The following is a 22356-nucleotide window of genomic DNA, read 5'->3' as shown; positions in this document are numbered from 1 at the left end:
TTTCCATCTCAATACTGTTCATTGTTTTCATTACATTGTCAACATTTATAGTTCTTTTTTTGTCTCCTCAACCAGAATATGAGCTCCTTGAGCTCAGGAATTCTACCTGCCTTGTTCATTATGTTTGCTCAGCACTCAGCATAGGGTCTGGCACATGTAGGTACTCAGTAAATATTTGCTGAATGAATTAATTAAAATGTTACCCATTCTTTAAGGTCCTGCTTTAAATCACCTCTTCTATATCAAAGTATTAGTCGAGTCCTCCAGATGATAATTAATCTTTTACCACACTGGGCATACAAAGTAGGCCTGATGGGCCTACTTTGCTTCTTTTGCTGTGGTGATATCCCAAATGAATGTGATTACAACCTTTTGTATTATGTTTCTTTATGTGAGCACTTTAAAAATGATTTTACTATATTAAAAAATGTTTCAGGTTATAAAGTGCTGTTTTTAAATATTCCTTCTATATCCAGGCTGACAGTTTTGCTCTTTTAATAGCCTTTAAATTGTTTCTATAGTTACCCAATGTTCTTGACACATGAGGATGGCATGGTGCTTAAATGAAGAATGACTGGTCCAGTTGGACCTGTCCTCATTGACATGTTCATGCTTTGTGGAATTGCAGGCACAGAAATTAATTAGTAAAAATCTCCTAAGGTGAATCTCCTTTAATGTCTTTTACCATTTGAGTCATGGTTCTCCTTCAAAACGGACTTTGATTCACATAATTCATATGCCTGAAAGCTTCCTTCTTACCATGCTGTTTGCACCTACAGCAATGTGTATTTGCCTATAAATCATAGAGGATAGTTTAATTTTCAAAATAATGTTTATATTTAAAAATTTCAATAAAATTTTGACCACTAAGTAATAGTGCTCATTGTAAACACAGAGCTTCCGCCTACCATATGGGAGGACTAGGTTTGATCCCTGGGGCCTACTGGTGAAAAAGAAGAGAAAGCATGCCTGTGCAGTGAGCCAGGGCCCGTGTGGTAAGCAAAGTACCCAGGTGGGTGCCTGTATGGTGAACTGAGTGCCCACATGGTGAGCAGAGTGCCTGCTCAGCAAGCTGAGTACCTGCACTGTGAGCCAGTGCCCGCGCAAGTGAGTCACACAGCAAGGTGATGACACAACAAAAGAGAGAGATGAAGGGGAGAGTGAAGGCGAAGCATAGCAGAGACCAGGAACTGAGGTGGCACAATGGAACCTCTCTCCACATCAGAGGTCCCCAAGATTGAATCTCAGTGATTCCTAGAGGAGAAAGACGAGAAGAGAAGATAAAAAAGAGAAATAGATACAGAAGATCACACTGTGAAGGGCCACAGACAGCAAAAGCAGCAGGACGAGGGAGAGGGAGTGGGAAAAAAAACCTTAGGAAAAAAATGGGTGTAAAGGTTTCCAATGATCACATAAGAAATTCCTACATTTTACATAAAGGATCCCAGATTACATGAAACCCATGGTGTACAGTCCTACTTATATAAATGATAATATTCCCAACTAAAGATTGCTTACCTAAGAGATTTGGACCTTGTAAGAAACTTCACCTAAAATGATGAACATACTTTAATCACACTTTCTAGGCTTCCTTTACACAGATTTAATGGGTATCTTTTGAGTGAATGTTCAAATTTAAATGTTTATCCAGAGAAACACAAAATTAAACTTTCCCCCAGATATCATTAATTATATTTTCTGGATACCAGTTCTGTTCTAAAGCCAGTTCCTTTCGTAAGTCATGTGTTTTGTCAGTTCTTCCTGCTTTGCCTTATTTCTGATGCCTGTATAAGAAAGGTATCCCATAAATTTTAATAATTCTTTGTTTCTCTTGATGTATGATAACCTTATGTCTATATCTTTCCAGTTCTATCAGAATGATATTCAGTTTTTTTTACCTACACCATCATGGTTATGGTAGTGCTAAGAGAAAATATTCTTTGCATTTTTATCCTTAAAATTGATTTCCTATCACTGAAGATCTTAGCTGTTACATCTTGTTTTCTATGGTACTGATTATAAAAAACATTTCTGTCTTGATCATCATTCATGACCGCCATTAGGAAGGGTCTTAGTTTTCTGGATATACTTTTCAAAAACATTTTTGTCTTCTCTCCAATAAAAATATTTTTGGAATGTTTGTTCCAGTCAGCTTATTTGTAGAATTGTTCAAAGTAACACCAATTTTACTGCAGCAACTGAAACAATGTTTCCATTTTGAAAATGTGTGCTATAAAAATAAAGATTTTCAGTTCAAAAGAATGGGGAGATTGTTAGATTGTGATAAGTAAAATAGATGTTCATACTTAATTTTTTTCAAGAAATATCATCCAAAATATCTATTATTAAACGTTTCCTGGAAAGATGTAGTCATTCTGGATTAATCTTTATGCATTTTGATAGCACAGATGTTCTAATTCTCCATTCTCAATATACAAGTGTTTAGTAAGATGGATCTATCATCTCAGCAACTGAAAAGAAAGTGTACAGAACTACAACACATTCCTCCACATCAAACTGAGCACATAACACAGTTTTATTTCTGTTCAGAAGAGTCAAGACCCAGAGAGAAAGTTTTTATACTTTCCCCCAAAGAGAGTTAAAAGATTGCTGATAGAACAAAGAAGGGACAAAATGGGGGCAAGGGGTTACCTTCGGGTGGGGTTTTCTGGGTTTGAGGGGGGCTGGGGATGGGAAGAGGGGTAATATTGTCCAAGAAATAGGTGGGAGGGAGGGGCAACATACGAATATGGGAGAGTGTCAGAAGTTCGTTGAGAACTAAATGTTGAGTAAAACGTATCAAAGTATAAGTAGGAGGGTTACCTGGTTAGGACGCTCAGGGGGTATGGTCTGATGCGGGACGGACTCCGGAGGGAATAGCTGAAGGCTCATTTTGCCAAGGTGGGTTCTACCATTGGGTGGGGTGGACCCATATCCTGGGGAAGACTAATGCCGTTGAATAGAGAGAACTGTATCTCTCGTGAGAAAGGACGGCTCCCAGGGCATTAGATTGGCAGGCGTTGTGGGCCCTAAGGGGAGGGGAAAATGGATGTGGAATGGATGGAACAAAGGTAAATAAGGGGGAAAAAGAGGAGTTATGTGAGAGTACACGAGGATGAATATAAAACAGCTAATATTACACCAAAAACATATAGGGGACGACAGACTAATAATGAAAACCATAAGACAAAACATAGGATAACTAAAAAATTTAGAAAACTGTACAACCTAAAATATGGACCACATAGTAAGCACAAATGTCACCTTGTTTGAAAACTATAGTGTTGGAATCTGTACATCAGTTTCAGGAAATATGATATGAATAAGTTAAAAGATTATTGCTGTGCAAGGGAAAAGGTTTTATGGTGGATCTGGGGAAATACTGTATATTGTATATATGAATTTCGGTGATCTAAGACTCTTCTGAAGCTGACATTATGTTGGGATTCACTTTACGGGAAGTTTTGGATCACAGAGTGGTTCAACAATGGCAGCGGAGGAATACTGATATGGGATGTTATTGACAGGATATATATGGTTGACAGGGAGTTATACAGGGCATATGCCCAGGGTATATGGTAATGTCTATATATAGTCATAGTGGAAACAAAAACAACAGCTGGGGGGGTACTGGGCTCCTGGCCGGGGGGTCACTGTTGTGGGCCCTGGGAGAGCAGCGGCAATCCTCCAGGTGCAACGGCAAGAACCAGGAAGGAAGGAGGGCCCAACAGTGGGCTCGTGATACTAATGGTTACACTTTTGAGCCTATACACCTGCAATAAGAACAAGGCCTAGAGTAGCATTGTGCCTGGGGGTTTCCTCCTGACAGCCTGCATGTTACTCAAATGTGGCCACTCTCACAGCCAAACTCAGCGTGTAGATGCGATGCATTCCCCCCAGCATGGGACATGACACCCGGGGATGAGCCTCCCTGGCACCGAGGGATCACTACCACATACCAGCTGAAGAAGCAACTAGAAAATGACCTTGAATTAAAGATTCAATGCGGAACAGCAGAATATACCTGTCTACATATAATGACATGACTTCGGGAAGCTGTTTGACCTAATGTAAGGGGGAAATGGAAAGGAGAAATGAGATTATAAGGCTGTGAGTCTCTAAAAAAGAGTCTGGAGGTTGTCAGAAGGAATACCCCTATGTACAACTGAACAGAGTCTAAGAGACAGATAAGGTAGATACAACCCCAGGTATTGGTTCTTTTGAGGGATAAAGAGACCCACGGGTTCTATGGTCATGGCAGAAGGGGTTCACTGCCATGACAGATAGCCCTTCTTTGGAGCTGGTGTTTCTGTGTGATGGAATTGGACTCAGGGGGGATCTCTTTTCAAAAGACTTGCATGCTACTTTATTGGAATTGTAGTCGGTGCTGGGTTTAAGATATATGTAGGGGATTTGAATCTCTGGACTGATAATATGACACCCAGGCCCAGAGCCTCAACAGACTTCAGCTCCTACACTTTGATTTATTGGACTTACTCCAGTCAGCTAACATGGAGTTGAAGAAGGTCAACCACCAGAACATGGAGCCTAGAGTGTCTACAACTGGAAGCGGGAGGAGTGCATCCAGTACCCATATGGAATCTAAGCCCTCACTTGACATAGATGTGCAATGGACACAACCAATCCAATGTCCACAGAGAAAATGTGGAATGGGTGTGGGAACGGTAGCCATGGTGGCTGCTGGGTGTGGGGAACGGGAGGAAGAGATAAGATGTGGAGGCATTTTCGGGACGTGGAGTTGTCCTGGATAGTGCTTCACGGACAATTACGGGACATTATAGATCCCCCCAGGGCCCACTGGATGGAACGTGAGAGAGTCTGGGCTATGATGTGGACCATTGACTATGGGGTGCAGTGATGCTCAGAGATGAACTTATCAGGTGCAATGGATGTGTCATGATGATGGGAGAGAGTGTTGCTGTGGGGGGAGTGGGGGGCGGGGGCGGTGGGGTTGAATGGGACCTCATATTTTTCATAATGTGATTAAAAAAAATAAATAAATAATTTAAAAAAATAAAAAAGAAAAAAAAAAGATTGCTGATAGAAATAAAATCTGATCTTAATTTATTGCAACTTACATAATACAGATTTTAAATACACGAGTTTACCTAAGTGTTTTAAATCAGTGCTTATCAATGTGATTCTGCTTTTTTTCTGGGCAATTTGCTGACTTCTAGAGTATTAACTTAAAAAATGAAGAATGTATTTATCCAACTGATTAAATATTAAGTAGTGTGCTATCAGGCAATAATAAATATTTTAAAAGTTAAAAATGATCAAAGGGTGGATTCTTAGAGCAAGAGATGTTAATTTATTGCATGTTTATGACTATTATTGAGTGCAACAGCACAGACCAAACCTCGTTGCCTCATCTTGTTGACCTTACCTAACTAGAGAGAATCCAAGATCTGTAAATCTGGAAAAGACTTTCTGGAGACCATTTGATTTAGTGCCCTGCCTTCATGAAGGTGAAAACTCGAACACTCTAGACAATTGGCCCATGTTCCTCCTGAACACGTCCTAGAATAGACTTAGAACCTTTCTTGATAAAAAGAAACTTGTGTTGGTATCAACAGCAACAGTAATCGTTACATATGAGTTACTTATGAGTCTCCACTAAGGAGAGATTGTTTACATATATATCATCTCCTCTGTAACTCTCACAAAAGTCATACAAGTTATTTATTAGGTCTGTTTTACAGTTAGAGAAACCAAGGCCAAAGAGAGGTACTGTAATTTACCAAGTGTCCCCTTTCTGTTAAGTAGTTGATCCTTCAACAAACACAGTAGCTGCACATGTCTAGCTACAAATGGGAAGAAATGAAATCAATAAACCTAAGTCTTAAACTTCTGTTTCAGTTGAAGAGTTTCCTTGGACAACACAAGTTGATGAGATATTCACACTAGACGCCTCTTAAGACTTCACTCAGAATTCCAAACATGGTCTCTTTGAAATCCTGTGGAGTAAATTGGCCACAAATTCCCCAGACTTCTTTGTTATAGATCACCCTACAATTTAGCAAACGCACACACACACAGGACGTATATAGGTGTGTAGTTCCAGGTCTTTCTTTGGGTTTTTATCAGTTTCCAGACTTTGAGAGCCTCTGGTGTGGGTGTGTGACTAAGGAAAAGAATAGCTGAATCGCATCTAGGAGCGAATTCTCCCAATTAGAAAATTGTAATAAAAATGAAGACAGGTAGTCAGTCCAGCTGCCTTTTAACCTCAACAGTTCTTTCCCCCCAAACACGCCAACCTCTTTATCCCCATTTTCTTCGTTTTTTCCAAACTGGGAAATGGACCTAAAGGCACAAAGAAAGCATAAGGGACAACAGCCGCGCGCCGGCTCCGCTTTCCGTCAAGTTCATCCGGGTCCGGAAAGTTACGGGTTCCAAGTGGTCCCGGCTCTCGGCCGGGGGAAGCCGGGAGAGTGCCGGATGCGAGCAGGAGCTGGGCGGGAAGGTGAGCAAGAGCCGGAGTTTGTGAGAGGCCAGAACAGTCGGAAGAGGGTTCAAAAAAATGGAGCCGAGAACCTTTTCTTAAGGTTATAGAGGCATGAGGAGCCCGAGAGAGTGCCTCGTAGGCAAGGACATCCGTCGGACCCTCGGTGCGGCCAAGCCACTAGAGCCACCGCCTCTCAGCCGCTAAACAGAAGGTTGCGCGGCTCCCGGCCCGGCCCCAGCCCGAGCCCGCGCATGTGCCGCAGCACGCCGAACGCTCCCGGCCCCCTCCCTTCTCTCTTCCCGGCGGGTCTGGGGCGGCGGCGGCGGCGCGGTGACGTCAGGGCGTTGGGGCAGCTCCTGTGACAGACGGAGCTGGAGCGGCGGGGCGGCGGCGGAGTCCGGCGGCCGAGATAGCGAGTGAGCGAGCGAACGAGCAGCGACTCCGGGGTCCAGAGAGCGAGAAGGAGAAGGAGGGGAGCGCTCGGGCGCGAGCGAGAGAAGCCACGAGCGCCGGGCTTGGGCTCGAGCCCCGGAACGGCTGAGGAGCCCGCCTGCTTCCCTCCCCTCCCCCTCCCCGGGATCGGGCCCAGCGCGCCATCCTCCCCCTCCCTCCTTCCCTCCCTCCCTCCTTCTTCCCTTCCCTCTCCCTCCCCCCTCCCCCGCCGGTGGATGGGAGTGAAGGACGGAAGAGGCCCTGCGGAGGCGGCGGTGCAGCGCTCCGGTAAGGCGGCGAGGCTCTGCGCCCTATCCTCTGTGTTCTCCACCGCGCTAGGTCGGCTGCGGGCCGGGCGCGGTGGCCTGACGATGTGGCTGCGCCGGTCCCCTCCCTCCCATTCTCCCCTCCCCCTGCCGCCGCCTCCTCCTTCTTCTTCTCTCCTCGCTCTCAAAATGGCGGCCGCGGCGGCCGTTGAGTGAGAGACACGGGAGGAGGGGGGGACCGGCCGCAAGGGCGCTGCCCTCGCTCCCCTCCTCCCCGGCGCGGGCTCGGGGGGTGCCCTGGCCGCCGCGACTCCGCCCGCGGCCCTCCTGGAGAAGGGATCGTCTTCCTCCCCTGGTGACTTAGCAAGAAAAGTATTCTTGGGTAGGAAGGGCGTGGGGAGCAGGTCGCTTTCTGATCTTGGGGAAAGGGTTCGGTCCTTCTTGCCTCAGTCGCGGAAGGCGAGCTCCGCAGTCCCCACCTCCTCCGCGGTGGGTGGCTCGGGAACCTGGCTCAGCCAGCCCCGCGCCTCGGCACCCACAAGGGGCCCTCTAGGCGTTCCGTCCCCCACCTGTCCTTAGGATGGGTTGACCTGAGCTGGGTGGCCGAATCCCTTTCTTCCCCCCCCCCCCCCTTTTTTTTTTTTTTTTGCGGTGTTCTATCCTCAACTCGCTCTAAGGAGGAGCTGCCAGGCCCACCGAACAGTCTGCAGCATCCACCCACCAAATCAGGCAGGACTTGCTTTCTGCCACCGACTCCTCAAACGGGAGTTGCCTTTTGACGTTTTACCACCGAGCTTCGAGGCCCTCAGCCATTCCCCTTCAAAAAATTCAATCTTCCTACATCTTCAGGAAGCGCAATATCTCTGTATTTACCTTCTTTAGCCGTCCAGGTGAGAATTTGCCTTTGAGCAAATTTTAACTCTTAGGTACCTCCCTAAACGTAAGAGTAGAGAAGAGAGGTTTTTAGTATCTTGAGGTAAAAGAGAGCAAGATGCCTTCCCTTTATTTGTTATTCTCCCTTTCTTCAGTGACTTAGCAAGAAACTCCGGGGAGGAGGGCAGGGGGTTTGCGGCCCGTTTATATCAGTCCTTTGGTTTAAAAAATCGTTCTTTTAAAGAGAAGGACCAGATTTGTGCTCTCGTTCTCAATGGGCGATGCCATGCCAAGCCCCCACTCCCCGCTTTTTTCTCTAAAAAGCAATCGAGAGAGAATAAAGATACTCTTAATCTGACCTCTACTTTAAGTACATAGTCCTTGAAATTCATAACGTTTTATAGACTAAGCAAAATATTTGCCATTTTTCGTTTATATGTTCTTGCTGCGGGGGGGAGGGGGGTGTTTTGTGTGAATTTCATTTTGAGGCTGGGGCGAAGGAGACAGTGTTTGGGCCTTTCATACCAGTAATAATGTTATCCCTCCCGTTTTGCCACAGTAGTGTTTGCTTAAATTTTTTTTTTTTTTTTTTTTTTTTTTTTTTTTTTGCTGCAGCAGAGCTTGATTACTGCGGGGTCCAATCTCTTATTAGGAAAATTTTCTGCTTGGTATGTCCATAACGATATATAATGCTGACTTACATGAAAAGCTTTTACTTAATCATTCTTTTAAAAATTTTAGTTTGATTCTAAGGCATTAGCTAGCTTTTAATTTGTAATGGGAGTTTCTTAAGCAACAGTTTTGCAAAATAATTCGCACTTGCAATTGCAGTTTATATTAAAACGGAAGAGTAATCTGCATTTGGGTGATTCTTTCATGTTCTGTTATAAATGATCATTGTTTGAATTGTTCAGAAGGGGAGGATTTCCTTAAACAAATTTGAAGGTGCTGTATTTTTTAAATCAGAAGAAGGAACCCAATTATCATGTAAAATAGTTCTGATATTGGCTCTAATGGAGTAGACCCTATTTTTATACCTCCCCCCACCTCCGTTTTTAAAAAATTGGCTAATATTTGTGGATGCTCTGAACAGCCATTGACCGAAGACTGGGTGGAGTAGGGGAGCAGAAGCTGTGAAATGCTATATTGCCCTTTCATAGCATTTGTCGCTTGCTTATGGTTTGTTAGATTATTCAGTACTAATTGTTGCTACAACAAAGGCATGTCTAGGTAGTAAGTCTTAAAAATTTGATGTTTTTTAGTTTCCACCTTTTTTGCAAGGTAGAATATCCTAGTAGAAGGCAATGACCCTTCTCTAAAGCAGACATTTATTGTCTAGAGATTGTACACACACATGTACACACCCTTGCTAATGTTTTTTATTGTTTTAATCAAATATGTGTGAATTAATGAATGCCAAGAATAATTGGATAGAAAAAATAATACAACTACTGTGAAAATGAGAGAATGCTACAGATATTTTCTTTTACTTTATTTTGTCTTGAAACAGTAAATCTGTTTGTGATTTTTAAATAATCAACATCGAAAAGGATAAAATACTTTGCCCCAAAGGCTCTTTAGACCTTTTCTCTTGTGTTACCCCTTGAAAGGGACCATATTATAAGGTATTACCATAAGAGAGGATAGGTCACTTTAATATCAAGCATTCAAGTGAATAGACATCTTCAAAAGAATTTCGTTTGGCAGTTGATTTTGATAAGCCTTTATGAATGTTTGTCAATATATTGTATATATAGTTATTTTTAATGTGTTTATAAAACAGAAGGGGTCATATGGTCAAGAATTAGTAAGGATAGGAATGATAATTCACGTTATTATGTGTCTGCTATATCGCCATCCCTGCTATTTTTAGCTATAAAACTGCACTGAGTGGTAATTTTCAGTAGATTATTTGTTGATCAGGAGATTAAGATAACTTGGTTTAAGTAAGAATGCCTTAGTTCCAAATTTGGTTGTTTTTTCCCTGATACATGTGGCAGAATCTCTTGCTTACTTTGGAGACAATTTTCTAAGTTCTTCATAATCTTATATTTATCAAACTTTTTATGAGATTGGGATGGATTTAATTTTTTTAGTAGAGTAACCTGGATATATTTTTTTTCTGATTATAATATCTGGCATAAAGAGATGTGGAGACATTTCTGGGAGGTAAAATCAGTGTCTCGTGATTTTTGGTTTTCTACCTAGAAGATCCATGTTTTGTAGTCCATATTGGTGTTTTTTTTTTTAAACAGCAACAACAGTGTAAAATTTTCCTTCTTGGTTATGTACTAAATAATAGATGGTATGTGTATATGTTTGTATTTGTATGACTTTACCTTATGAACTTGTATTTTAAGTATCCAGGAAAAATAGACCTTAATTTTTGTTTATATTCATTTTTGTTATATTCACAACTTGTCACTTAAAAAGTAAGCCTTAAAAGCTATCAAAGTTGCCAACATTAGAATGGACAGGTCTTAAAAAACAAACCCAAAGCAAAATCCAGGGCAACGGGAGTGAATTTTCCTATTCTTTCCATTGAGTTCTAAAGCAGTGAGTCATGCGCTCTTCTGCCAGAGACTTGAGACTCATTTGGGTTTAAACTGAACTGGCCATGTCTGCTTGTGGTCCTTAAAGAGATTTTTTTACTTACCTCTAAGAATACCTTTTCTCTGTTGAGAAAAAATTTCATTTTGGTAGGTAACCTGTTTTTATGTACTTAGCAAAGAGAGAAGTAGGGAAGTTTGAAGCGGAAATTCTTTGCCACTGTTCCTATATCTTCTACAAAACTGTAATTGTTTTTTACCTATAAAGTTGCTATATTTAAAATAAAACTAATAGTATGCAATATGGGTTTTCTAGAGGAAGGCAGACCTACTCTGCCTACTCAGACCTACTGTAGAGTGAATCCTAGTGGTTAATGGCCAAACACACTTTGAAAAATCTGTACTTCATGATGAAAGATACTTTATTAGGTAAGCCTGATAGTTAACTGCAGTGAAGGCTTTTTGGATTTTTCTAGCTTTGTTCTGGTTTGGTATGATGCTTTGGCGAATCTAAATTTAAATTGAACCTTAGTTTTAACTTCTGCTTTGTATACAATTTTTAACCTTGCACTGGAGTTAGAGATTTTAATTGATATTTGTAAAATGCCTTACAGTTGTACTCACTGGATGCAGACATCATATGTGCTTATTATTTTGATTTATCGTTTCTCTTTAAAAGATGATGTCTTTTGGTTTAAGCTTATCAAGTTAGAACTGTGCATTCACTTCAGGATACTTCTGGGAAGGTGTCCTGTGAAGTTATTGCATTAAACATTTCCTTAGAACTTTGCAGATTTATTGAACTTGGTACTCATTTTCATTTGTTCTGTCAGCCATTTTTTGAGGTAGATCCGTATTTTTATGGCTAGAATTGACACTCAGGAAATTTCTTTTTCCTAAGGTCACATGTTAGGTGGCTAGAACGCTGTAAATATTAAAAGCCCTTGAACCACTTGGGTATTGCCATGCATGATCAAACTTTCCTTTTTGACAGATGGACCCATAACTTTTTATCTTCGTTAATTTCTTTTCTAAAATCCGTGGCATTTATTGCCTGAATTATTTAAATTTGCATTTATTAACTTGTATTGTTACCTATATTGTGTACGAATGGTTATAAGCATTTGAGTAGGGGCTCCCAGAAAGTGTATTTCTGCTTTACAGAAAATAAACACATATTTGCTGAATTTCATCAGATAAGAATTAGTGAAAGAAAATGTGCTATCTTGAAGTTCTTTATAATAATAGTCAACGTCCACTGATTTCTCAGGAATTAAGATGATGGACAGAAGAGTGTTTACACGCTTGTACATCCTGTACAGAGATTGTATGTTATCCCAAAGAACAAGGTCATGTCACACTTCTAACATAGCTGTGTGAGGCCCACAAAATTCTCCATTATAAGAAGTGAATTAATTATATTAATTATATATATTAGTGCTAAAGGTAAAAAGAATATGGGGTTTGTTTTTGTGAGATATGAATATAATTAAGCAAATCCTTTTCTCATTTATTTAATTAACAGCATTATGTCATTTACCTAACCTGTGTTCATCTGTGTATCTTTCTGAACACTGGAGGAACAATTGAGTTTGTTTTTGGGATTACATAAGATAAAAGTGCCTGGACAGGGAACAGGATGTGGCCCAAGCAGTTGAGCACCTGCTTCTCACATGGGAGGTCCAGGTTTGGGTCTAGTGCCTCCTAAAAACAAAAAAACAAACAACAAGCAAAACAAATGGAAAAACAAGTCAGGGGAGCCAATGTGGCCCAGTGGTTGAGTGCCAACTTCCCACGTTCCAGGTCCCAGGTTCAATTTTGGCCCTGGTACCACCAAAAAAAAGAGTGCCTAGACAGAACATTTTTTTGGAGTAATGCTTCCATAACTTGTTGAGCTACCTTTTGTCATTTTGTTTTTTGAGTTTGAAATAAAGTTTGAATAAAAAAAGTAACAAATTGACAAAACTGGATAAATTACCTGTATATTTTGATTCTGCTTTTTGAGCTCTATATGTTGACAAGAATTATTGACAGTTAACTGAGGCTGTTAATCTTTCTTTTGAGGGTGGGAAAGCCTTCATATTTAGCATTATGTCAGAGAAAAATAAAGCTTTTGGCTGAAATCATGTATAACTATTTTAGATTCTAATCCCAGCACTACAGTTTACTAGCTTTGTGCTTTACTAGTGTCTGTTTCCCTATCTATGATTGGATGATCATCACAGTATCTGATTCATAGGGTGGTTGTGATTGTTGAATAATAAAACCTCTAAATAAATGTTTATTTTTATTGGAGACTTTTTTTAGCAAAAGAATTATTTTAACATACAGTTAAATGCTTTAAATATATAAATATACAGCCATTAATATATATGTCCTTACAGTTTTAAGTGTATTTCTTAAAAATTAGTATTGGGATTCTTTCCCCTATAGTATCCATTATGTGTATTTGAAACCAGTCACGGCTTCAGAGTTTCTTGGTGGCCAAGAAGGGTTATATAAAGCAATAATGCCAAACTGAAAAATTTGTGTTTTAATGTAGAAATTATATTGCAAACAAGCCTTTTATTTAAACTGCAAAGTACACTTTACAACTATACTTTTAACAATCAGAAACATTCTGTTTAAAAATTTAAATATATGAAATTTGAATAACCCTAAATTTTTCCTGTCCCCCCACCCCCCAGTATAATTTATTTTGAAATAGCTTTAGATTTACAGAAAAGGTGTGAAGATCGTGCAGAGAGTTCTTGGTATATACCCTACATTGAATTTTCTCATTGTTAATATCCTATATTTCCATGGTATATTGGCAAAATAAAGAAACCAAGTTTGATACATTACTAGTAACTGAACTCCTGATATTTTGGATTTTACTGGTTTTTCCATTAATATCCTCTTTCTATTTCAGATCCAGTCCAGGGTACTATACTGCTTTTATTTTATTTTATTTTATTTTATTTTATTTTATTTTATTTTATTTTATTTTATTTTATTTTTTAAGATTTATTTATTTATTTCTCTTCCCTTCCCCCTGCCTCAATTGTCTGCTCTCTGTGTCCGTTCCCTCAGTGTTCTTCTGTGTCCGCTTGTATTCTTGTCAGCGGCACTGGGAATCTGTATTTCTTTTTGTTGTGTCATCTTGCTGCATCAGCTCTCTGTGCATGTGGCGCCACTCCTGGTCAGGCTGTATTTTTTTGCATGGGGTGCCTCTCTATACAGGGCACACTCTTTGTGCACATCAGCACTGCGCTTGTGCCAGCTCACCACACAGGCCCTGGGTTTGAACCCTGGACTTCCCATGTGGTAGGTAGATGTGGTAGGCAGATGCTCTATCAGTTGAGCCAAATCCACTTCCCCTACACTGCTTTTAGTTGTCATGTCTCCCCGTCTCCTCTGGTCTGGGATGGTTTCTCAGACTTTCCTTGTTTTTCATGACCTTCACAGGTTTGAGGAATACTGGTGGTCAGGTATCCTGTAGAATGTCTCCCACACTTGATCTGTCTGATTTTTGTTGTTGTTCTTGTTGTTGTTTTTTGAGATTTATTTTTATTTATTTTTCTCCCCTTCCCCCACCCCCCAGTTGTCTCTTCTCTGCGTGTTCTTTTTTGTCCACTTCTGTTGTTGTCAGAGGCACGGGAATCTGTGTTTCTTTTAGTTGCGTCATCTTGCTGCATCAGTTCTCTGTGTGTGCGGCACCATTCCTGGGCAGGCTGCACTTTATTTTGTGCCGGGCGGCTCTCCTTATGGGGTGCATTCCTTGCGCGTGGGGCTCCCCTACGCGGGGTCACCCCTGCGTGGCACGGGCACTCCTTGCGTGCATCAGCACTGTGCGTGGGCCAGCTCCACACGGATCAAGGAGGCCCCGGGTTTGAACCACGGACCTCCCATGTGGTAGTCGGACGCCCTAACCACTGGGCCAAGTCCGCTTCCCTGTTGTTTTTTGCTTTCACAATTGAACTGGAATTAAGTGTTTTTCACAGAGTGAAGTGTGCCCTTTTTATTTTTTTAAACCCCCCTCCCCTTGTGACTTGCTTGCTGTCTGTTCTCTGTGCCCATTCGCTATGTGTTCTTCTGTGTGTCTGTATTTTTTATTCCCCCCGCCCCCCGCTTGCTTGTTGTATTTTACTCTCTGTCCATTCGCTGCTCACTCTTCTGTGGTTTTTTTATTTATCTCCCTTTTTGTTCTGGCACCTTGCTGAGTCGGCTCCCCGCATCGGTTGCGGCCAGCCTGCCTTCACAAGGAGGCCCCGGGTCGGGGACCCAGGGCCTCCCATATGGTAGACAGGAGGCCAACTGATTGAGCCACAGCCACTTCCCTGCCCATTTAATTTTATCGTATCAGAATACATGTAATGTCAGGGAGTACAGGTGATATGAACCGTCATCACTTGGTTAATGTGGTGTTTGCCAGTTTTCTCTCCTGTAAAGTTATTATTTTTTTCCATTTTCCTACATTATTCTTTGGAAATGGGTTACTGGGGGTAATATCTACACATATTATTTGGAATTCTTCCATAAAGATGATTTGTCTTCTCTCCCCATTTGTGAAAACAATTTGCATCTTTATTTTATTTTTCAGAAAATTTGTTTAGAATTTTAATAATATTAATTTAAATAACCCCCAATTTGTCCTGGTTTGTTTTTAAACATAAAGTGTTTTATGTGCATAATAGTTTGGAGAACAAGATCAGAGAAAGCCTTTGAAAAAACTACATTTAAGTACATTATATATCCTTCTAAAAATTTCTCTTGTGAGTAAAACTCTCTGTTGGCTGTCCAGATTGATTTTGAGTTACATGTAAAATATCTTTAAATAAGAGTTCCAACATGGAGCCATTTAGATGGAAACTACTATGATCTGAAAAGCAAAGCAAATAGGGTATCTTATTCATTGAATCTCTGCTTTTGTTTGAATACATCTTGTTCTTGCCTTCTCGTCCTTCCAAATTCAAATATTGCAGCAGAAAAATTATTTTCACTGATTAGAGTCTCATTTTAAAAGCTGGGACCTAAATTCATGTCCTGAAAGAGGTAATATTTACTCTAGAGTGAATAAAACTTATAATTTGAGGACAGGATACTTACTGAGAATTGCTGTTCTGCTTTATACCTTTCCTTCCATTGTTAACAGTTGTATAGATAATCTCACTAGATTTATTTTTTTAGTTCTTTTTTTGTCTTTATTTTTTTAATATTACATTTAAAAAATGAGGTCCCCATATACCCCCTACTAGGTTTCTGTTTTTAAAGATCATCTAATACATTGCATATTTTTGTTCCTTTTCTAAAATTTCGTCTATTTTTCTTCCAGCCTTTACTTAGCTATATTATCTACCAAACTTGGGGATATTAACATGATTGTCAACCCCTGCCCTCAAAGATCTCAAAGTTGTTAAGCACATGTAGCATACAAGGTATACCAAAACAGAATGTGTGCTTGGTGATAAGAGGCCCAGAGTTTTCAAGGAAGTCTTCTTAAAGATATTGATTGATCTTTAAGAAGTAGTACAACTTGGTGGGTTAGGGAAACGCCACATATGGCTGGAACAATAGGTAAGTGTGTACATTATCCTGATAAGGCTGGTAGACGGCTGTTTCTCAAAGTATGGTCCATGGACCGTCTGCATCAGAATTGCCTGTTAGAGGTGCAAGTTCTGGAAGCTCATCTTAGACTTATGGAATGAGAATTCCGTGGGATAGCACTGGGGAAATCTTGCATCTTCAGTAAGCTCTGTGGTTCATTGATTTTGAGAACCATAATGCTTTTGCCCTTGGAGTGCCAGTGAAGGATTTTAAGTTAGGGTAAGTGACATCATTAGATTTGTATTTTAGAAAGGTGTTAGTACTGTGGAAGATCATTAAGGCGTGGGATGATGGAAACAGGTAAGTCCATGAGGAGCTATTTAAGTGGTAGGGCAGGTTGAAAAGAATGGATTTGCTATAGATTCAGAATGTATAAAATTAGTGACCTGTTAGATATGGAGTATGAGGGGGTGAGGAGTGAGGAAAGTGAGAAATTGAGGTACTTTTTGTTTTGTTTTGTTTTAGGTTGGGCTTTTGAGTGGATGTGGATATAATGAAGGGACAAGAAATGGAGGAGAGTCAAGTTCGTGGGAATTTTTTTTGGTTTTTGTTTGCATGTGCATGTGTATGTTTTGATGGGATAACCATTAGGTACGTTGGAGACCTGAGTTCTAAACATTTGGTGTTTTGGTCTTTCAAATCTCTAGCCAGTAGAAATTTTTTTTGGTTTATTTTTGCTCACTAACCTTATGACACAAAAAATTCATTCTTTCCTCAGAATAATCTTCAGTGTATTGTGTGGTAGGAACTGGGCTGAGGTATTAGAAGGTGATCAGACAGGGAATAGCAGAAATAGAATCATGAAGGTCACAGTGGGGACAGGGAGAAAACAAACATTATGAGTGGCTCGGTGTTTCTGGAGTGTCAAGCATGAGCAAGTTGGAGCTTGATTAAAGTGAAACTTGAAATTGGGCAGGGGTCAGACTAATTGAAGATCTTGTAAACTGTGTTGAAGCATGTGGACTTTAGGAAATAGGGAGGCAGCTTATGCAGTCGTTAAGAACACAGATTCCAGAGCCTAGATGCCTAGGTTCATGAACTTTCAGAGATGATACATGTGAAGTCTAATGGTAAGGATGGGCAGAAGGAAAATAATTGAACAAATATTGAGGAGGTAAATTTGGCAGGCCAAGATCCTTAATTCGATATAGAGGAAGAAAGATGACAGTCGAGGTTGACGCCCACATAAAGTATTATTTCTAACATTTTTGAGTAAATAGTCTTTTGAAGTACTTTGCATCTTAGGTGTCCTCTATGTTAGAGAATTTGATGCTTTGGGGGCTATATTATGATGCTTCCATAATAATGAGAACTAAGACCTGAAATCGTTTTTAATCTCTCTAAATTTATAGGCTTGTGCTATATTTCTCAGTAGGTGGAGGTAATTTCTCTTCCAAGACATGCTATTATATACAGAATTATCATTTAGTCCAAGTCCGAAGAGCCAGAAAGCTTGAACAATGATTTTACTTTACTATTTTTATGTTGTCTTTATGTTGAGATTTGTGATTATAATAAAAATAGCACAATTGAAAGGTGTAAGATTTTGAAGTGACTGCTGAATCATTGAAGACAAAATAAAATTTGTTGATTATATCCAGTTTTTTCGTTGCTTATTCATATATGATAAATATCTTTGATAGCTAGAATATTTCATCACATATTCATTCCTTGGATACATCTTAGTTCACTATTTCTAGACTTTAAAAAAATATTTTTTCTTGCCATTCAATTTTACAAAAAGGGGAAAAACTTGATTGAAATTAGATAATTTGAACATTCTTGAATTTTAACTTTCTCTAGGTGCTTAATGAAATGATTAAATGCATAGGGAATTCAGTATCCTTTCAGTATCTTGAGTCTGAATCCTATGTTGTTGTGGTGTACCTTGTCCATCTCCATTTATCCCTGTTACATGTCTGGACCAGGCTTTTCCAGATAGATAATGAAAAATATTGCACATGATTCAGTGCTTTTGGTAGTGAGATTTTTCTCTTTTGCTGTCTAGTTCCTTTTCATTCTTCTTTTCTCTTTCCTTTCCAGATTTCAGTTGACAGGTTTGTTTTATTTTATTTATTTATTTATTGAGGTGAAATTGACGTAAAATTAGTCATTTTAAAGTGAACAATTCAATGGCATTTAGTATATCCACAATATTATGCAACCATCACCTCTGTCTAGTTCCTAAGCATTTTCATGATTCCAAAATAAACCCACCCCCTTATCCACTAAACAGTCATCTCCTGTTTCCTGCCCCTTCCCTTCAGCCCCTGGCAACCACCAATCTGTATTCTCTATTAATGGATTTATCTATTCTAGAAATTTCATGTAATTGGAATCATACAATATGTGGTAACCTTTTGTGTCTGATTTCTTTCACTTAGCATAATGTTTTCAAGATTCATCCGTACTGTAGCATGTATTGATTTCATTCCTTCTTTGGCTGAATAATATTCTGTTTTATCTATATATACAGTTTATTTGTTCATCTGTTGATGTACATTTGGACTGTTTCTGTCTTTTGGCTATTGTGAATAATACTACTTATGAACATGCATGTTCATGTACTTGTTTGGGTACCTGTTTTCAGTTTTTTTCCCTCATACTTTATTTTATTTTCCCCCCTCCCCTTCCCCTGCCCTACCCTGCTATTTTTGCTGGTTTGTGTCCATTCACTGTGTGATCTTCTGTATTTGTTTCTCTTTTTATCTTGTCTTCTTGTCTTTTTCATTTAGGATTCACCTGGGGACCTCTGTGGAGAGAGATTCCCTGTCAGTTGCTCCACCTCAGTTCCTGGTCTTCCTGGCGCTTCACCTTGACTCTCCCCTTTGTCTGTCTTTTGTTGCATTATCTTGCTGCATGACTTACTTGCGCGGGCGCTGACTCACTGCATGGGCACTGGCTTGCCGTGCGGGTACCCATAATGGCCACTTGGCTCATCGTGTGGGCACTGGCTTGCCGTGCAGGCACACTTTCACTTCTTTTTCACCAGGAGACCCCAGGGATTGAACCCAGTCCTCCGTATGGTAGGCGGAGGCCTTATCACTTGAACCACATCTGCTTCCCTGTTTTCAGTTCTTTAGGGTATATATCTAGGAGTGGAATTGTGAGATCATGTAGTAATTTCTTTTTTTTTTTTTTAAGATTTATTTATTTTTTTAATTTCTCTTCCCTCCTCCCCTCCCCCACCAGTTGTCTGCTTACTGTGTCCATTCGCTCTCTATGTTCTTCTGTCTGCTTCTGTTCTTGTCAGTGGCCCGGAAATCTGTGTCTCTTTTTGTTGCGACATCTTGCTTCATCAGCTCTCTGTTGTACGGCGCCACTCTTGGGCAGGCTGGACTTTCTTTTGCGTTGGGCGGCTCTCCTTATGGGGCGCACTCCTTGCGCATGGGGCTCTCTTACACGGGGACACCCCTGCATGGCATGGCACTCCTTGAGCGCATCAGCGCTGCATGTGGGCCAGCTCCACACGGGTCAAGGAGGCCCTGGGTTTGAACCTTGGACCTCCCATGTGGTAGGCGGACGCTCTATTCATTGAGCCAAGTCTGCTCCTCCATGTAGTAATTCTATGTTAACTTTTTGAAGAACTGCCAAACTGATGTTCTCAGCAGCTGAATCATTTTACATTCCCATCAGTAATGTATGAGTGTTACAGTTTCTCCAGTTTTGTGCCAACACTTACTGTCTGTTTTTTCTTTTCTCTCCCTTCCCCTCCCCCTCCCCTCCCCTCCCCTCTCCTCTCCTCTCCTTTCTTCAAATAATAGTGATCCTAGTAAGTATGAAGTGGGACAAGTTCTTTTGAATCAGCTTATATAAATAATAGAGCTGTTAGACTGGACTCCTTGAGGCTGAGAGTATTCTTGGCACAATTAGTAATATTTAAATGAATGAATGTTTCTATAATATTGTTCCCATTGCAAATGCTCCAAATCTGGTATATGATATTTGACAGTTAGGTTATTGCAGGGGCCATCAAATCTCATGAGTGAAGACAGTTGAGAGAGACAACAGTATTTGAACTGAATCTTGAAGAATTAATAATTGGAGTAGACATCAGAGAAGGTCATTTTGGGTAGCGGGAGGAGCAACATACACAGGCTCAAAAACAAATAAAAATGGCAGCTGTTAATAGTATGCAGATAAATAGTTTGATAGAGGGGATTGTAGTGTACATATGGTAAATGAGGCTGGAAAGGTACATATGAGCCAGATTCATAGAATTTATACATTATATTCTTTGTAGTTTGTAGGTGGTTTGGAAGTTCTAAAATAATTCCAAGCAAAGGTGATTGAATTTATATTTTAGATAGATTATATGGATGACAGTAAAATATGTGGATTGGAGTTTGGAGGTCACTTAGGCTTTTTCAGAAAAGAATGATTCGTGCTTGAAATATGACAGTGACAATGAAGGTTACCTGGAAAAATGTTTAGGAGATAGAATTATGAATGAGTAATGTGATGGGGAGAGAGAAGTTTGGAAGAAACTCAGATTTCTGGCTTTCATGACTTTCTAGCTTTTTTTTTTTTTTTTAACAAATGGTCAGGTAGGGTAGGTTTGAGAGTAGATTTGAGAAACTGGGTATAATTAGCCATAGTAGAGACTAAGGAGGGAGAGTAGTGTAGGATATTCAATAAAACAGCCAGATAATTTTTCTGAACCACAGTTCTCGTGTTAGTTTATTTTCAAAAACCTATCAGGGAAGCAATTTGGCTCAATGGATAGAGCGTCTGCCTACCACATGGGAGGTCCAGGGTTCAAACCCGGGGCCTCCTGACCTGTGGTGAACTGGCCCATGCGCAGTGCTGATGCGCACAAGGAGTGCAGTGCCACCCAGGGGAGCCCCATACGCAAAGAGTGTGCCCTGTAAGGAAAGCTGCCCTGCATGGAAAGAAAAGTGCAGCCTGCCCAGGAGTGGTGCTGCACACTCAGAGAGCTGACACAGCAATATGATGCAACTAAAAGAGAAACAGATTCCTGGTGCCGCTGACAAGAATACAAGCAGACACAGAAGAACACACAGCGAATGACACAGAGAGCAGACAACTGGGGGGAGGAGAGGGAAGGGAGAAGGAAGAAAATAAATCTTAGAAAAAACTCAAAAAAGCCCATCACCAGCTTTTTATTGTCTTTTAGTGGGCTATATATATGAAAACTCAGAGAGAACATTGCTTAATAATGTTAATTTAATTTTAAAATGAACATCCAAGGACTTTTTGTTAATGCCCCGACTCACTTTTTCATCCTTTTTTCTCCCATTTCCTGCTGTGTATCCTGTGATTCAGCCTTGTAAAGTACTTTTTAATTTAAAAAAATACATGTTTTTATTACAGAAGTTGTGAACAATCATGCACATGTGTAAAATTCCCATATAATAACCTTTTTACCAATACACCACATCTTTGTGGAACATTTTTTACAGATTTTGAGATATCATCAGACTATTATTACTAACTGTGGTCCATAGCGTACATTTGCATATTTTTTTCATATCCCCTATTATAACACAGTATGTCTGTGGCATTGATGCAAGACTCCTAAAGTATGCTGTTCACTATAGTCCCTAGCTTACATTAATTGTATTAAAAAAATTTGGCATGCTTCACAATTTTTTGTGTATCATCCTTGCTCAGGGGCCATGCTGATCTTCTCTGTATACTTCAGTTTTAGTGTATGTGCTGCCAAAGTGAACCCATGAAGTACTTTTTGTTCCTTATGTTGCTTTTACTCTTTTCTGTTCCCTCCCTCCCCTTCCTGTGTATATCCCCGTCCTATCTATCATTTGTATCTGCAGACTAAATTCTCCTTTTCCAGGTGGCCTTCCCTAATTTTTCCACCTGGAAGAGATTTTCTGTTCTTCAAATATGTAATTTTATGGTACTTACTACTTTTTCTGTTGTTACAGTTTATATAAAATGTTTTATCTGATGTATCAAATGAGTTAGTGCGTGTAAAGAAGATAAAAACAGTGCCAAGTACATAGTAAGTACTTAATAAGTGTTGATTATTATTATTGTGATCATGATGAGATGATAGTCTACCTTTACTTTCTGCCTTCATTGTGATGGCAAAATGGATTTGCACTCCACTTTTGGACACTAGTCAAACAGTGTCCTAGTATTTTACTTTTGCTTATCATGGTATGTAAGAGTGCAAAAGGTACTGTGCCATATCATCATCTTC

The 22356-nt window shown here is 40.1% G+C and overlaps 1 protein-coding gene and 1 non-coding gene across 4 annotated transcripts in view; one reads left to right on the top strand and one right to left on the bottom strand.

Moving 5' to 3' along the window:
- The first annotated feature begins 6415 nt into the window (after nucleotides 1-6415).
- The window catches only part of PAFAH1B1 (platelet activating factor acetylhydrolase 1b regulatory subunit 1), a 94013-nt gene continuing 78072 nt past the window's right edge, over nucleotides 6416-22356 (top strand). The window contains exon 1 of one of the 3 annotated variants that reach the window (XM_058283783.2): nucleotides 6416-7186. The gene's annotated coding sequence lies outside the window, so the exon portion shown is untranslated. Of the gene's footprint in view, nucleotides 7187-7235; nucleotides 8055-22356 lie in introns of those variants that run through there. The other 2 variants (XM_058283785.1, XM_058283784.1) reach the window with 2 other exon arrangements.
- On the bottom strand, nucleotides 21760-21865 carry LOC111759572 (U6 spliceosomal RNA). Its single transcript, XR_002793511.2, has one exon. It is a non-coding gene; the product is annotated as a U6 spliceosomal RNA (small nuclear RNA).

Source organism: Dasypus novemcinctus, chromosome 21 (assembly GCF_030445035.2).
Source record: "Dasypus novemcinctus isolate mDasNov1 chromosome 21, mDasNov1.1.hap2, whole genome shotgun sequence".
NCBI classification, from domain to species: domain Eukaryota; kingdom Metazoa; phylum Chordata; class Mammalia; order Cingulata; family Dasypodidae; genus Dasypus; species Dasypus novemcinctus.
The sequence above is the reverse complement of the archived record's forward strand: the minus strand, read 5'-3'. Positions and strand labels throughout refer to the sequence as shown.